We start from the raw sequence: 15646 nt of genomic DNA, 5'->3' as shown, positions 1-15646 counted from the left end.
GTTTCACGCCTGCTCAACTTAACCTGGGAAAAGAACTGAGTTTTCCACAAGACAGTGCTCTGACATGTGCAACCATTTTTCCGAGACCTTATCCAAAGTTTGAAGGGGACCTGAGACAGAGGCTGACCGACGCGGTACAACAAGCCAGACAGCACCTCGAGGTATCCCGAATGGAACATGCAGAACAGTATGAGAAGCGTCGGCAAAACATTAGGTTTGAGGTCGGGGACTTGGTGTTGAAGCGGACACACCCCCTGAACGACGCCTCGAATGGTTTTGCCGCTTCCCTAGCGAAGCGGTGGAACGGACCGTATAGAATCACCCAGAATTCAAGGCTTTCGTACATGTTGAAAGATTGCTTGACTAATCAAGTGTGCGACTCTATTCATGTCTCAGATCTGACACCATTTTTTTGCACAAGACGCAGCCGCTGGGGACCCGGACATTCCCCACCAGAGCTCCGCCAAGCAGTCGCAGACGTCGCCAATCAAGTGGTATAACCTGCGTCCCCGGTGACGATGCAGAAGAGGGTCGCGAAGCTAACGCACATTCCCACTGCCTGTGCTGCTTTCCCCCCGAATTCTAGCCCACACCAGTATTTCCTGAGCAGGAAAGGGCCTGATGTTTTGGGGCTTTACTGTCGTCAATAAGCCGTGCCTGCATGGTTCAGTCTGGCGGTTACGCAAATGCTAAGCTTATTTTCTTTTTCTGGGGGGGATTTGCCTGCTTCGCCTGCAGTATGGATCGCCGCCAACGAGCCCTTGGGCAACGACGCCACCCGTATCCCAGGCCTCCTCCCTCAGCTCCTCATCGGACAGGGCCACAGCATACCCGTCACTACCCACGTGCCTGCCCGACCTGTGGAATCGTGCGGCCACTCGACAACGTCGCCAAGTGGACCGTAGTATCGGGGCAAACCTCCGTGGGTTGGGTATCCCGGCTGCCCACGGTGGACCAGCCTGAGTTCCCCCTATCTCTTCGTGGCAGAGATGTGCCAGAGCCTTTCCGTGGACTGAACGTGGAGGACCACCACCCGAGAGAACCCGGCGCATCGTACACGGAGGAGGAGCGGCGCCTCCTTTGCGCCCTGTGCGGGGTACCCGAAATACACCGCAGGACGCATCTCCCCAGTCCGCTACATGCGGAACGCGCGGCGGCCGAACGGGCACGCCACCACGTACCAACTGACGAGGAAACAGTCACACAGGCACTCCTCGTCTTACGCAATCTTCGGCCCGACCTCCTGGTGTGCCACCAAGCCATAAAGGAGGACGTAATCCTGGACATAGATATCAACGACGTGTGACCCCCTCACCCGTTTTTTTTTTTGAGGGGGCGGACGTGTGGGAGCCACGCGCTCAGCTTCCAATATAGGCAAGGCTGTGCAGAGGCGATGCGCATGACTCACCGGCACGCTTAAAAGGAGCAGCCTGCACGCTGCCGGGGAGAGGGATTCTGGAGCATCCGAAGTGAACAGACTATGCGTAAGCCACGTAAATAAATGTTTTCCGTTATTCTTGGAGACCTCTGTCATCCTTGCTATTACTCCGGACGGGATGCAGGAAGCCCAGTACCCACAAATTCTATGCCTTGTTCCTTACCTACTGTGGGCATCATACTGTTTGACAGAATTCTGGGGTATTGGCCTTACGCAACAAGTTTAAAAATATGAGAAAAACAGAATATTTTACATAAGGCACGGAGGAAATCAGGCGGAAATACACACACAAAATGCCAAGCGGGACATCGAACTCTGACGAAGGCGCAAGCACAATGACCTCGCGTTTGTTTGTGGGTTTTTATGTGAACTGTGGTGTAGCGAAAGTCATTAAAATCATGATTTTACTTAACTACTTGTGCGATTACATTTCAGTCTGTAGTTGTTATTGTTATAGCAGCAGGGAGTAGCTTGAGTGTCTATAAGATCTTCCTGCAGCGTGCAGAATGTAGATAACAAAATTCAAGCGTTATTCAATTCATTTTGCTGCGGCACCCTAAACCTATTTCACCCTGTTCCATTGAGCAAAGTCAGTGCCATACTTGCACATATTTGCAGCTTTTGAAAACTTGTGACAGACATATTTAGCTTTATATGTTTACCTGGATAGCCCGGTATAGCTGTGTAAAAATGATTGTGGGAAGAATTCTTGGCTTAGAAAGAGAAAAATGCATTAAACCAGTGGTGTGGTTGCTATGTCTTAAGTGGTTCTTAAGCTGAGAGAAGTTGACAGCACATGCTTAGGACTGTCTGCATTGCTTAACATGTTACAGGAATGCCGCCACATTGAAGGTCGTGGGGAGACGGCAGGGTCCACACTGACTGGCTAAAGTAGTATGCATAAAGAGCTGTTCATACAGAGCTGCGGCCGAGACTTCTAGCAGCTGCTAAGGCACGGCATGACTAGATATGCACTGTGATTGTCGCAGAAGCATTGGTCTTTTTTCCATTTTTGTCAACCGAGCCATCAGTATGCTGAGATGTAGCCTTTATGAAATACAATGACTGATTCTAGCTTGTTTACTTACGGCTGCTTATTATCAAGCTTGACATCTTGATCAAGTGCAAACTTTTAAACAACATGGAAGCTGGATTAGTGCACTTCTTGAATATCATCCTCGAAACTGGGTCAGAACAGGAAACATCTTCGTTGTCATTACTGTCAGGTAAATTTATGCTTTTATGTACTCTTGCAAATATTTAAACTGACCTCACTTGACTTTGCAATTTTTATCATGGGATGAAAATGCACTTATAAGGTATGAATTTAGTGAAAGGCCAGAATGCTCTCATCCAGCCTTACTATTCAGTTCTGTAACATTGGAGGTGTGCAGTCAGTTTTTAATTGATAACTGCTGCACTTTATGCAGCATCCGAACATTTCCTTGTAAAATTAGGACTCCTGGAAATATTCATCTTTTTCGGCACGCTTCTTTTTCTCCTTCATCATCTTCCACTACCATTTCTCTTTCCCCAAGGACTCTTAGCCGTGCTCTCTAATGGGTAGCAGAAATAAGTGTTTTTCTTATCCTCAATTCACTACTACTTTTCTAATCCTCCTTCCACAGAAAGGTCAAGTACCCCGCAACCCGGTTTTCTGCCAGGTGACCGACCCCTACCTCTCTTTCGTATTCCTCGTCACCCAAAAACTGGCCTTGTAAGACCCTCTCTGCCTTGCGATGTACGCACCACATCCCGCGAAGTGTCAATGATATTTCTAGATTGATATTTTAGATACGATCGGACATATCAAAATAATTTTTTTTCAGCAGAATGACTGCACATCTGCGTTCTAAAAGTATGTACCAAACAAAAGTATCTAGCTCAATTCACTAAATTTACAAGCATTGAATGCTGATTTCAGTTTTTCATGTTTTATTAGGTCAGTTTACATGATAGATCAAAATAATTTACATGTAATGATAAAGCTCGACTTGGCGTCTATTAATCTTGAAAGCGGACAACAATTACCCTTTATTTATACTATCCAGGCCATAAATATGCCTTAAGGTATGAGGACAAGTGTCGGGAAAAATTTTTGAAAAACCAATGAGCACTAGAGATTATTAGTCTACATTATAAAGCAGACCTTTTGAGGGACACGTAAGCATTATAATGCCAGTCTCTTTTTTTGTTAAATTGTCATAAGTAAATTTCATTAAAAGCTGGTCTTACGCGAACACTTTTAGCTCATATTCCAGTCAATAAAAAAACCTAGCTTTTTTTAGGGTTAAAAAACAAGCTTTGGCCAGTGCAATGAACCAAAACAAACGAGATCAAACGAATGGTAAAAACATTGTTAATAGATAACCAAAAAATAATTCACCAGCACTGGGAGACCTTTGTGCAACAGGCAGCCATGTTAAACCTTGTGGCAGTATCTTGCTTATTGAGATTCATTGCACACTCATTAATGTGATAACGAATAGTGTCATATTGTAATGAAAAATCTTCATGAGCAAAAAAGTTAGGTCATGCCTGTTCGCGTACGGAAACATACCCAAAATATGTTCTTAGAAAATCGACAACAAGGGATTGAAAAAAGTGCAGCAGTTGCACAAGGTGATCAGGCGTGCTAAAGTCCCCCATACTGGTAGCTCTTTCCATCCTTGATGTCACTCTTGTCTACATTTGGTTGAGTAGCACCTCGCTATTTTTTAGCTTGTTTTGCATCAGTGCCGTGACGAAATGCTTTCGCGATGCAGTGCCGATCATTTATGAGGCAAGCTTTTGCAGTAGGCCGGGCTCGATGCCGACTTGCTTCAAGGTATCAAGAGTGCCTCTGTTGCTATTATTGAACTCACACACAGCGCCATACAAAGCAAATTTGGTGATTAGCAGACTCACATACGTGCCCTTGAGCGTAAACAACACATGTGAGACGCTGCACGTCCACCTGGTGTGCAGTTTATGACTTTTAAGATTAAAAATGATGTGTTGACAATGCCATTAGAGCAATATTACATGCTCGCACTTGATATGATTGTTAAATAACCAACAAAATCTTACCTATCAAGCTACACTTATGATTCACGCAACACTGGCACTTTCAGTTTTATTTTCGTAGATGGTGGATGGTCCAGTTTGCTTGTATCTCCGGAAAGAAAGCGCTTAGACAGAAAATTTATGCAGCAAAATGATGGACCATATATTGCGCAATTATCATGACCCTAAAACCAACAAATGACATTTTGAAAAAATCTTCGGATTTTTCACTTGACCTCTTACCTTCATAACTCTTTTTTGAATAAACCCCCAGCTATGGTGTATTCCGGTAATGTATATCTCGAGAGAGTCAAACGGTGCTCTAATTATTAAAATGGTGTTATAAATTTAGGAATTAGTTATCCTTTTTTGGAGGACTTCGCCAAAGCTACGCATTTTCGTAATTTCCGCCGGATATCTCACTGCTACCTTGTAATGCTAGTCTAGTCTTCATAACCTGTTTGGTTATCAACATAATAGTAACCGATTGTAGGACTTTTGAACAAAAATGGCACAGTCAATTAAGAGAGAACTCACTCACTACTTTTGCCGCCGCACCCGCGACTGCCCGTTCAACACTCGCGAGATAACAATGTACCAATAGCGCCATAACACAATTAAAGGGGTACTGACACAAAAATTTTGGTGTGGCGTGCTTTTCTTCGCAAGATGTTGCTAGAGATCTATTAATCATAACACGGCACATCGCTTGGTGCAGCATGCGATAGATATAGATAAATAATGACAGTCTGTTAATTACCGACCAGTCTCACTTTCGGTTTCGGAGAGCTTCGACAACAAGCCGCCGTGTGCAACTAACGCCACCTAGCGTGTGAAACGGCACAAAGAACTGTGACGCGCCTCCGCGCTGCCTGCATGGTCTCTTGCATGAGGCATGTGCAGCGCGATGTCGTTGCCGTCATTTTCATCATTCTGACATGGTGGCAAAGGCTTTCTTAAGGCTTCCACACGTTCGCCGCGTGCACCGAAGCCGCCGAATAGTAGCCTGCTGGCACAAGCACGGCAAAAGCGCGATGGTGACTATGACATCATCATTTAGCTGGGCATCAAGAGGTCGGCCGCAGTGGTGACGTCGCGGAAGTATTGGGGTCCCATTCAGGTCGTTTTGTATGACGTCAATGTCCCGAGGTGCGGCGCATAGCGCAAGATCGGGCATGCTAACTTCAAAACTAGTATAAGTTTTCTCCCAAGCTGTATTCACTGCTCAGATTTGGTGGATGATATACGAATGTTAAAGAGAATCGATCCCGCAGGCTATCTCGGCCAAGAAATTTTGTGTCAGTACTCCGTTCAGTTTCCCGCAACATGCTGCTGTCCATCATAACTTTCTTTGACGCTTTTCCATCGCTTGTAATGTCCACAAGTTGCACGGAGCAATTTCCTGTGTCCGAACGCGGCCGAAGGCTTCGCATAATCTTCGCTGCACTTCGATTCGGGTGGCTTGGCCTGCTCCACATTGGTTTCTATCGACAGGCCACATGGCGATGCTACCCACGTCACTCGCCAACCAGCCAATGAAATCCGCTGAGCGATACGTCGGAACACTGGCGGCCCAATTCGGATTATCTGACCCTTGGGCACAGGAGTATAATGAGGGAGTGCGGGCCGTTTTCCACCGGGCGTCTCCCACGGGTGTACAACAACGTCGAATGAATGTATGTACTCCGGCACATTCCGATGTGTTCAAGTTTGGGCCAGGTCACCGGAGTTTAGCAGAAACACTTCTCCGAAGACCTCCCACCTGGGTATATTTTCGTTTACAGTGCATATTAATGTAATAGCACATACGATTTTTTGGCATTTTATGGTCACCTTGAAGAAACTAAAACAATCCATTTCCCTGAAATAGATTCATCTGAAGAATATAAAACAGCAATAAAAATTCGACTCTGGGAAGTCGCATATAGCGAAAAAATTTAACCTTCAAAGGGTTAATGGTTCTGCAGACAGATGTGCCACTGAATCCGTGTTTAATGGTCACCGGCTGTTTTCACTTCTTGTATGTGGATCACCGCCTTGTGCTCCAAGCTTCATGCACCCTTATAGCAGTGACGTGCCTTTTCGCTGCACTTTGAATATTTAACATTGAATACCGGAAGAAGACTCACAGATTGCGTTCGTTTATTGAGCATGGGTTTTGAGGCTTAAGCCAAACCAAGCCACGCATCAAAGCTCTTCAGCTGATTAAGATGTACAAATTAAAACCAAGGGCGTCAGATTCACCTTAAGAGTACTTTGCGATTCCAAAGGACAGCAACCCAGCTGATTTAGTTGCTTGAGGAGTTCATAAGCCATTGTTCTTTGTTTGCCAGCCTAGGTACACGAAGGCGTGTGAACTATTTTAGCCGGTTTTATTTCTCCATTGTACTTGGCATTTAGACGGCTAGCCAGCTAGCTGTTGACGTGACCCTCTGTGTCCATAAGCCGCTATTTTCTTGGTAGATAGTTGTACTAAGGTTCGCCAACAACTTTTCTTCAATGGGATTTCTCAGGGCTAGCTGACGAGCCATTTTAGTGCTTTATTAAGGAAGGCTGACAAATCCTTGTGCCTCTTGGTCTAGTAAGCATATTTATGATGCTAGCTGGAAGGTCTGTTGAGTTGCTGCTGAAAGGTGTCAGCTCTCATTTTTATTTCATTTTACCATTATGCGGTACCAGCTATGAGCATCTTCATACCAATGTGAGCTTTCAAATTGCTTCTATGTAAACCTGTAATTTATCACTAGGGTTTTCATGCACTCAGGAATGCCTGCATATTCTAGTCCGACATGTTAGTGGCTAAAGTTTATAGGGGTTCACTTTTGTAACAAACATGAACACAACAAGCCGTGCTTGCGAACCTGTCCCTTGTTTGGATCGCAGTGCGCACTAGAGGAGTGTAGTTACTTGCTACTAGTGCTACGCAGCAGCCCTAGCAGTCAGAGCTGTGACCCCCTATCCCGCGGTTCGCGTTGAGTTGCGACCGCGGCGGGTTTCAGGCCAGTGGGGACAGAGACAAGTCTTTCAACCGAAGGCGTTTTTTCATCACAGATACCAATTGCAACAATAAGTATAGCACATCAAGTTACCACCACAGCGGCGGAGTGTTCCGCACAACTGGGGGGTAAACAAACGTTAACAAATAGCAAGCACACGTCGAGGGAATGATAAATGCTCATCTCACCTCGCGTGGCTGCTTTTGTACTCCGGTCCGGGGCGGTGGTTCGCACTCCATGGCCGGAGCGCTGCATGGGTTGATGGCGGCGGTGGTGCTCACGGCTTGGGTCCGATGTGGTCAGTCACATCTCCCAAGACCGAAGACCCGGAGGCCCCCAAGGAAGCGACGCACGTTCCCGGGGTCTGGAGAGGAGTCTCTCCAGAAACGGGCAAGCAGGGAAAACGGGGCATCTCGACTTCGGCCAGGGAGCAGGGCGCGAAGGGCTGCGAGAGCGGCACGTGCCCTCTCCCACGCAACCCCCTCGCCACTGCGCGTACAAACGCAGCGGGTTGCTGTGCAACCACACATCCCCCCCTCCTTAATTAAACTCTTTAGCCAAAATGAGGGCCGCCATCACCAGGGGCTTTCTAAGAGGGGGGCTAGCGACTCCACCAGAAACACGGCGACGTCCGTGTCGATTAGGGAGCCGCATGGAGACGCAGATCACAGCACCGTTATCGCTGAGTGATGGCACTGGGGAGACATGACAGCTGATGGGGGTGCGACAGGAAACCAGGCAGCTCGGACCGTGCGCGTGTTTGCTTGCGTCTGGTGTCGATCGCTGGCTCGTGCTGTTGAAAGGGGGCACCCGGCTTTGAGCTCGATTCTGGTGGCCGTCCCGATGTTAGAGGCTCGCTTGTGGTGGAATGGTTCTTTCTTTTTCTTTTGAAGATTTCTCCGTGTCGTGCGCCTCCGCCGCTCTGGGACTATCGGCACGTAAAGCAGCAAAGAAGGCGCCGACCCGTCCTCAGCGGCTCGCCACTTGTTGCTCAGCAGGGGTCCGCTCTGCTCCTGCGGCCTCGTCGTCTCTCTACCTCTTTTCTTCTGAGGCGTTTGGAGTCGAAATTCTCCCGACGCTTGCGGCTGGCCGGCTGCAACACCCGTTCTGCGCAGCGGGATACCACGCTCGTACCGTGGGTGCACTCCGTAGTTCGGTCGCCGGGTCTGCAACTCTTCGCCGGGCTGTGCACTGGTTCCGCGAATTCTTCTCCACCGAGACCATTCGGGACCGGAAGCTGTTTTGCTGTTTTTCTTTCGCCTTGACTCTGGCTGCTGCTGTAGGCTTTGGTGTCGCCGCTCCCTGCTGTAAGACGCTTGCGTTGACGGCTTGATGAAGTGCCAGGCTATGGTGCATCTGCTGGCGAAAACGGTCGTTTCGGCTTGGCTGTTGTTGAAATGATGCCGATGGGTGATCTGCGACTGGAACAATAATTTAGCCCCTCTCTTACTCTCCGAAAAAGCAAGCGCGTGCTCGCTCTCGAAGGCTGCATGCTAGATATCAGAGGAGCGTCCCGTCCGATATCACGCGCAATAAAGCCCCTACGAACCGGACAGAGTTAGTTCTGCCGAGATCCCAAGTTGTAACGTCGCACTGAGCTCGTACGCCGAACCGTGCCTTCGGATTCCACTGCCTGCGGGCGCGGGGAAGCGTGTCCCTCGGGCCACTCGTTCCCTCTGTCATAGTAGGGTTTGAGATCACAGACATGCACCGGTCCGCCGATCGGTCTTAGCGTTAAGGCCGTCAGCTTGTACCCGAGAGAAGAGACAGTCTCTCCTACCCGGTACGGTCCTATCCACTGCGGTGCCAGAGAAGCTGAGAATTTCTTACTGGCATCGCTTAGGACATAATTGCGCTTCAACACCAGGTCGCCCACTTCGTACTGAACGTCCTGATGAGAGCGGTCATACTGCGCTTTCTGCTCCGCACGAGCAGTGGTCAGGTTCCGTCGCGCTTTGCACAAAGTCTTCGTCACCTTCGCGCGCAGCTCAGCTGCATAATCAGCGCGTGCTGACGAAGCAACCAGTGCCATGCTGCGTTCCTGTAGAGTATGTTCCACGGTATTAGACAGCTCCCTTCAAAGATTGAGGATGGCGGGGGTAAAGCCTGTCGAGCGTGTTCACAGTAGCCCTGAGGGCAATTGTGCGTCCCCGCAATTTCAACGAGCATGTGCTTGATGCTGCGGTTCCCACGTTCAGTGATATTTGCCTGGGCACATTACGTGGTCGTTCTCCTGCGCTTAATGCCGAAGGCTACGCAGGAGTGTACGAAGATTTCGACGGAGAATCAGGACGAATTGTCCGTTATTAACTGCTTTGGATATTCGAATGACGTGAAGACCTGAATGAGCTTATGCACGAGTGTGTGTGCCAACGTGCGGGAAATCACCGCTTTGAAGACTCATGTGTATCCTTCTCCGCGGGGATTCATGTTAGCAAGGAGTGGTCAGTTCTCAGCGGGCAGGAATCGAAAGTAGGAAGAAACGTGCTCACAGCGTTACTAGCTGCTTCAGAGCGCCGTGTACTAACAGCAATACCAGCTGCGTCAACGTGCGCCGCGGCCGCGCCGCCGGGCTCCCGGAGCCCATCAAAGACTTACAAAAGTATTTACAAAAGAGATCCTGCCGCTGTGCCTCTGACAACTCCCTTCGGCTAAGCAAGCTTTCCACTAAACTGACGCAGTCCTAGTGGTTAGCGTTTTCGTCCAGCGAAGGTGGGTCGTCCGCCCTTCGTTTCGGACCGTCGCCGTCGAGCATTGTAGCAGTTACTCTGCTCTCAGGCTGAGTTTCAAATTATCAGAATGAGTAATGTTACCCCTCCTGATAACATTGAGCGTCGCAGCAGTTACGTCGCTCTCAGGCTCGGCGTCGGACAAGGTGAGTTGAGTAGTAATGTTACTCTTCTCACAGACATCGAGCGTACGCGTAAGTGCGTCCGCTACACGCTGTTCGTTCTCCCTCTGCAGCGAACAGTAAGTCGTATCGCTGCAGGAGGTGTGCCCATCGCGGAAGCCAGCCGCTCATACCCCTGCTTTGTGCTACTTCTAAATCCCTTTGGTTAAAGTTCGCCGCAGGAATCGAATGTGCAGTAGCCGTTACCGCACCTTCGAACTGCTGCTTATTGGCAGCATCCGTGACAGCATGAACAGCGGCTGTAAGTCAGCCTCGTCTGCTGTCATGGTTGTTCGTTTAGTGGCAGTCGCTCACACAAACTGACTCGCTCTGTCGCACCGCTGGCCCCACGTTGGGCGCCAAATATAGCGGTTTACTTTTGTAACAAAAGCATGAACACAACAAGCCGCGCGTGCGAAGCTGTCCTTCGTTTGGATCGCAGCACGCACTAGAGGAGTGTAGTTACTCGCTACTAGGTGCTACACAGCAGCCCTAGCAGTCAGAGCTGTGACCCCCTATCCCGCGGTTCGCATTGAGTTGCGACCGCGGTGGGTTTCAGGCCAGTGGGGACAGAGACAAGTCTTTCAAATGAAGGTGTTTATTCACCTCAGATACCAATTGCAACAATAAGTATAGCCAATCAAGTTACCACCTCAGCGGCGGAGTGCTCCGCACTACTGGGGGGTAAACAAACGTTAACAAATAGCAAGCACACGTCGAGGGAATGATAAATGCTCATCTCACCTCGCGTGGCTGCTTTTGCACTCCGCTCCGGGGCGGTGGTTCGCACTCCATGGCCGGAGCGCTGCAGGGGTTGATGGCGGCGGTGGTGCTCACGGCTTGGGTCCGATGTGGTCAGCCACATCTCCCAAGACCGAAGACCCGGAGGCCCCCAAGGAAGCGACGCGCGTTCCCGGGGTCTGGAGAGGAGTCTCTCCAGAAACGGGCAAGGAGGAAAAACGGGGCATCTCGACTTCGGCCAGGGAGCAGGGCGCGAAGGGCTTCGGGAGGGAGCGGCACATGCCCTCTCCCACGCAACCCCCCTCGCCACTGCGCGTACAACGTAGCGCGAAGCCGAGGTGCCGCCGCGTTGAAGACAACGGGTTGCGTGTGCAACCCCACAAGTTACATTGTGTAAGAATTCTTTATGTACTGGACTGCTGTGAATTGGGGGTTCTCCTGAAAGAAGCCGTGATGTACTGCTTCTCTTGTTTTAAAAAAAATGCCCAGTGATGTCATTTTGTACCGTTGCTTTTAATGACTAGCCTTCTTCCTCAGCAAGTTTGTAGGAGGCCTACGTTCTGGTCACTTGTTAGTAGTTGGTGAGACAACTGCCTCATTCCAAAGACTGGGCTGCTTACATATTTTGTATTCTGTGCATTAGGCGTTATACTTAAACGACCTGTAAATATCAGCTTATCTTATTTTATTAAAATGCTCATTTTCGCCTTGTTGGAACCTCGTGAAAAACAAGCCGTATAGTGGCGCATCTCTTCAATATTCCCTGCTCCCCAAATGGAAGGAAAACACTAATGTCGATGTTTACTCAAACCACAGCTAGAGCCTTTAGCAGTGCCTGTGTGAAACGAACTGTGGAACCTAGAATGCCACTATATTGCTCCTGCCAAACTTTATATACTGTAATGCATTTCATCCGGTCGTTAGGGTCGTAATAACCCTTTTTTGTTGCTATCAGTATTTAGATTTTTTCTACTTTTTTACGTGATCCAAATTGCCTAACAGTTAAGTTCAGCTAGGTTTATTTGTTTGAGAACTGCTGAAAAAGTTTAAGGTGGGTTGCTCAATGGTGTTCTAAATATTTGTGCAATAAATCATTTACACTATTTTCACTGTTGTTTGCTGGGCATTACTGACCAATTTCATGAATTTTTAAATGCACAAGTTATTGTCATTATACGAATTTTGCGTGCTAGAGGCCTCGTGCTGCTGTTTATATTCATGCAGTCAGAATTTCTTCCATTAATGGGCAACGAAAGGCAAAGCACCAGTGTGTGTCTTGTGCGCTGTCCGGGAACGTAACCTGCTGCTCCTGCAGGCTAGCCAAATTATATGGCTTCTGCCCCGCCACGGTGGTATAGCGGTTATGGCGCTCGACTGCTGACCCGAAGGTCGCGGGATCGGATCCCGGCCGCGGCGGCTGCATTTTCGATGGAGGTGAAAATGTTTGAGGCCCGTGTACTTAGATTTAGGCGCACGTTAAAGAACCCCAGGTGGTCGAAATTTCCGGAGCCCTCCACTAAGCGTCTCTCATAATCATATCGTGGTTTTGGGACGTTGAAACCCAGATATTATTATTAAATTATATGGCTTCTGAATGAAGTATTGTTCCTAAATCTAGCCAAGGACAACTTTCATTGTAAAACCTTGGAACCCATGAACTGTGAGGAAAAGGGAACACTAATCTGAAAGTGTAAATTCTGTACACATGGTCGCCTCAATTATATTTGTTAGTGAGTTAACGGCACCTGAATATATAGGCATGCTTGCCCACCCTGTTATGGAAGTGTGGTGGCTTCTGCTCTCTGAAGCGTAATGCTACAATATTCAAAAATACTTCGGAACACATTCAAGGTACGAGTGCCATGATGTCACACTATTATTGCAATTGACCGGTGACCAATTGGTACTTGATCATGTCAACCAGGTCTCTTTGAAGAAGAGGAGAGACCATAAAAATAAAGTACTGCGTCTGTGTGGTATCAACTGACTCCTCACATAGCACTGGTTGTCATGTTACAAACGTCAATCATCTTCTAAACTGGCGCGTATTGGGACCATTTTTCCCGATTCCACTATCTCGCTCACTGATTGCATTTCGGTGTAGAGAAGTCGAACAAATAAGAGCAAAAGCAAACGATGGTGTCTGAATTTAATGCAATATATAATGTAATATATGTTATATATCTTTATATGATAACATTGGTTGCTCTGCAGTCAATCACCTAAATTTGATTACTCAGGCATACACGTACTTTAAAGGTAATACACTTTGTTTTGTCTGTTGTAGATTTGTACTCAAAATCCAGATTGATGTTCGCCCAAATGAATCAGGCAACTAAATAGACTTCTGTATTCAAGAATTCCACAGAGACAAATACATGGTAAGAAACGAATTGTACAGATTAACTTAGCCACTAAGCTTAGATTGAATTAAGGCAATGTTGAAGTATTTAGTTCTTACTACTGACTTCCGCAAGGAATTTTTCATTGTTGACGGCTTTATTTTTATTTCTCTATTTTATTGTAATGCTTTATTTCTTTATGCGCTGTTTGCTCAATATTTGGGCTGGTACTTATGGTAGTATTGAGCTCATAGTTTGTTTTTTAATAGCAAATCAAATGACATACTCTGTAAAGGAACGTAGGTGGAATTACGCGACGTCGCACACAGTGTCTTGAACAAATTTTTCTGCATGGAGAAGCGCGGAGAGAAGAAATCAGTGATGAATGTTCTTTAGCTGTTGTCGTTAAGATGTTTCTCACGTGCGTACAATACTTCATTATAAAACGGAAACATTACATGCACGATGCGCACAGCAAATATCAACGCTCACCAATTCACATTTCCAGCTTTCTAATGACGCCACATCATCAGGGCGCTCAGTTTGGCCCTCAGGATCCTCGGGTTCGCCAGAAGCGGTTTCGCCAAACGAAGCTTTGGATTAATCCCCAGTACTTGGCCCCACCGGTTTAACATCGCGTCCTTTGGTGACAGCCGTGCCTTCTTGTCCTTCGCGGGCGATTTCATCGTCAGAGCTAGGAGCGTCCTCCGGGCAGTCTTCGTTGCTGCCTTTACAGGAGCTGCCTTGGCTCGAGCTCCAAACAAGCGCGGAGTTAGATGTCCCAGCTGCTGGAGGTAGACGCTGAAACCGCAAATGTGACCGGCGAGGAACTTCAGCTGCAGGGTACCAGAGGTACTTGCTATACTGCCTATTCGGAGGCATCGCGATCACGCGCCTCTTGGATACTTGAAGCCCGTGCCACATACCATCCAGCGCATAGCAACCGTAGGGCATCTTCGAGGCCGTTCGCTGTTTCTTTCGAGCACAAGAGATGGCGCATCTAAGCACGCCGAAGTCGTGACGACTCGCGACACTACATTATACGCGCCAGGTATCGAAGAATGGCACTTTCGAAACTATAAACCACGGTAACCTTACCCGCAAAAGCTACCTCCGATGCCGAAACTAGACATTCAGAGCCCGCGTAATCAGATTATACCCGCACGTGCAGTTAATGTGAGTAGGAAAGAGAATCATATTATATATAACTCACGACATGTAAAGTTACTAAATTGTTGTAAGGTTCGCGCAAGAAGCAACGTCGTGATATAACAACAAACGAGCAAGCGGTCTTCCGCAGTTGCCTATTCGGCATAAATGACATAATTTGCTGCCCACCAGTTGCACGAAGCATTCAAAGGCCGCTCAGGTGATCTTGAGCAGTCTTCGTAATGGCGCACATCCTTGTGAAATGGTTAGGCGGCGAGAAATTGGATGTTTGTGTAGTGGGCGCTGTCAGTGTCCTTCGAAGCGTGTGGCCAAAAGGAGGCGCTACAGTCCACCGAGCATATATAAGGGGAGTGGGGAGAGGGAATCATGTTTTTTTTTGTTTCTGCTTGCCAGCAGTCCGCCTCGTTCCTCGGCACCTGGGCTGAACATGGTACCAGATGCGGGATGCCGCCGACATGCCTAACGACGCGGTAGCCACCCCCGCCGAAGCCAAAGCGAACAACGTTCACGCGGGCGTATCTGGTTTGCGTCCACCAGAAAACTTTACGTTTTCTTAACTGTCAGAATGGCCAACGTAGATTTCAACGTTCCAGGACTACGCCTTCGTAGCCGGCCTGCACAATACCAGCGACGAACCCAGGTACGGACCCTTCTTTACTGTATGGGACCGCAACCGAGAACCATTCTTTCTTCCTTGGGGGTTTCGGCACCGGTGACGCTTCCTTTCTCGCCTGTCAAAGAAGAATTGGATTCGCACTTCGTGCATCCAGTAATTGAGATATACGAAAGTCATCATTTTCACCGCCGCACTCAGCAGCCAGGCGAATCTGTGGATGACTTTTTGCGGCGGTACGTAACGTGGTAAATCAGTGCAGCTATAACAGCGCGCTTGTCGAGGACCCACTTGTTCGTGACAGATTCGGCGTAGGCAGAAGGGAGGAGCAGCTGTCTGATCGATTGTGTTGGTGCACAAAACTTACCGCCGAAGAAGCGATGTGCCAAGCTCGCATACACGAGGACGCAG

This window comes from Rhipicephalus sanguineus, chromosome 1, assembly GCF_013339695.2.
Source record: "Rhipicephalus sanguineus isolate Rsan-2018 chromosome 1, BIME_Rsan_1.4, whole genome shotgun sequence".
NCBI classification, from domain to species: domain Eukaryota; kingdom Metazoa; phylum Arthropoda; class Arachnida; order Ixodida; family Ixodidae; genus Rhipicephalus; species Rhipicephalus sanguineus.
The sequence above is the reverse complement of the archived record's forward strand: the minus strand, read 5'-3'. Positions refer to the sequence as shown.